Source organism: Terrapene carolina, unplaced genomic scaffold, assembly GCF_002925995.2.
Source record: "Terrapene carolina triunguis isolate 2854851 unplaced genomic scaffold, T_m_triunguis-2.0 Scaffold236, whole genome shotgun sequence".
Lineage (NCBI taxonomy): Eukaryota > Metazoa > Chordata > Testudines > Emydidae > Terrapene > Terrapene triunguis.
Window position 1 is genome coordinate 7535157 of NW_020664587.1, and position 2384 is coordinate 7537540.

Sequence of the window (2384 nt, forward strand, 5' to 3'; positions counted from 1 at the left end):
AAATATAAGGAATCCATCTTCTCCTGGACACCCCCCAAGCTCCAAGTGCTGATCTGTGAGTGGAAACTGACTGGCACAGCAATTGCAGAGCAACCTATTCCACAACAGCGACTCTGGAATAGCGCCCCATGTGGACACTCTGTTCTGGAATAATTCCTCCACTTTGGAAAGCCGAAAAGAGCCCCCCCATTATTCCAAACGAGAGTCTCCACGCAGGGTCTAAATCCGGCGGAATGAATTCATTTTAAATTCGCCCCTTTAGTTAGTCTAGATTGAGTTACCTGTGCAGACAAGCCCTAAACCAACGGGGGTGAGGAATCTATCGGGGTGTCTCTGAAATCCTCGCATCTAGGGTGACCAAACAGTAAATGTGAAAAATTGGGATGGGGTGGGGGGGGTAATAGGAGCCTATATAAGAAAAAGACCCCAAAATCGGGACTGTCCCTATAAAATCGGGACATCTGGTCACCCTACTTGCATCCCACCAAAAAGGAGGCTGGCCCAGTGTGGGAGAAACGAACAGGCCCAAGAAGAAGGAGCTGGAGTGATGTGTTGGAGGAAATATGAGCAACAATCTTTTCAGGGCAATAACCGATCCCGCACCGCCGTGTAAACAGCCCGTGGAGTGGCAGTGGGTTAAGCGGGTGATCGATGGCAACCGGTGGGAACGCTTCCTTCCAACCAGCTGCCAGGTGTGGGTCTAGCCAGTTTGCCAACCCGGGCAGAAAACATTTTCGGTGCCGCCTCTCAGTGGCCAAGCGAAGGCCAACAAAAAACCAGCCAATCAGTGATGCAAAAAACCCCAAACACAAAAACGCAGGGGCCCGGCGGCTCGGCGCTCCTGGAGGCGCAGGGGCCCAGCGGTGCGGTACGGCGTTCCTGGAGGCGCAGGGGCCTGGCGGACCTCGCTGCACGCCGGCAGCCTGGCTGGAAAGGCAAATTCCAGGTGCATCCAGGACACGGAGTCCAAGGTGTGAATTACCTTGGCGGGACAGACAGAAATGGCAGGTCAGTGTGGTTGTCTCTAGCCCTGGTGAGCAGAGGAGGGGAAGGGAAGCCACCAAGAGAGACCTCCCCATGATATTGTCCAGGCCTGCTGCTCTTTTCGCTGATGTAACTGCCCTGACATCCACGGTGCAAGAGCAGACGTGGGCTAGGCCCTCATCACCGGGTTTGATCCTCACTGCACCCCTCGGAGGGCGGGGCATGCTGCTACCCCAGACTGGGGACCTGAGGCACAGGGTGGATGAAGTATCTTGCCCAATGTCAGACAGGGAGCCAGAGCCAGACACTGACCCCAGGTCTCTTGAGTCCCCATCTCGTGCCGGATCCACCCAGGCCCACTTGATCCCATTCCTCACAGCTCAACCCTAGCTCTTAGCTGATCAAGCTGCTTCTCCCCCATCCTGCCAAGCCCCCAGGTGCCGGGGTTACACCACCTCCCAGCCCAATTCAAGGCAGAGGCCGTGTGACACCCGATGAAGCCGCAACAGGCCGGAGTGCTGGATGTTCCCTGCTTGCCTGCAGACCCCCCAGGTCAGCCTCCTCCGGCATTATCTCAGCCAGGGTGAGGCAGGACGGGACCCAGCTGCCTCCCGAACAGAGAGGAGAGGAGATTCCAGCCGGGGACAGCGGCTGAGAAGAACCAGATCCCAGAGGCGTGAGTGCAAAGAACAAAAGAAGCAGAGCTTCCACCGTTTATCCCTGCGTTTCCTCTGCTGCAATCGCTCCTCCTGGGCCACATCACCCCTCCCTGGGACCGAAAGATGGGGCAGCCAGTGCTTCCAGACCAGGAACCCGGCGTTAGGGGCTGAGCCCTCCAGGCCAGGTTAGCGGAGAGCAGGCACCAGTAGGGACAGTTGCTGAATGCCTGAGGCATGAGTCAGGCTGGCAGAAATGTACCAGAGGGAGCTTGGGAGAGGAGGGGAGGAGAGGTCGGGGCTTTTAGGGCTAATGGGGAGTGGGGCGGGTGTTTAACAGGATATCGGGACGCAGCTGGAAATCATTAAGTGAGGACTGGCAGAGAGCAACCAGCCAGGACTGCATCATGCTCTCCCACTGTGGCACACAATGTCTTGCGTGTTGGCACACAGGGCTGTGCTGGCAGCTAGGCAGGGTCCCGATGGTGACACTGAGGGGTGAAGAGAGCAGCGGGCCCTGGACGTAGGTAGCAGACTCTGTGTGGTTCTGCCGCAGGAGGCAGGATTGGTGGGGCTGGGGCCAGCTCCCCGTGGGACACAGGAAGGGAGGGACATCCACCACAGCCTCCCACACAGCACGTGGTGCCAGGCCCGTGGGCGCTCACGTGGCTCCCTGGTCTGGAGTGAGCGGGGAGGAGTCCATCACTACCACCCCCACAGGGCACTTCTCGGGGCTGAATACCT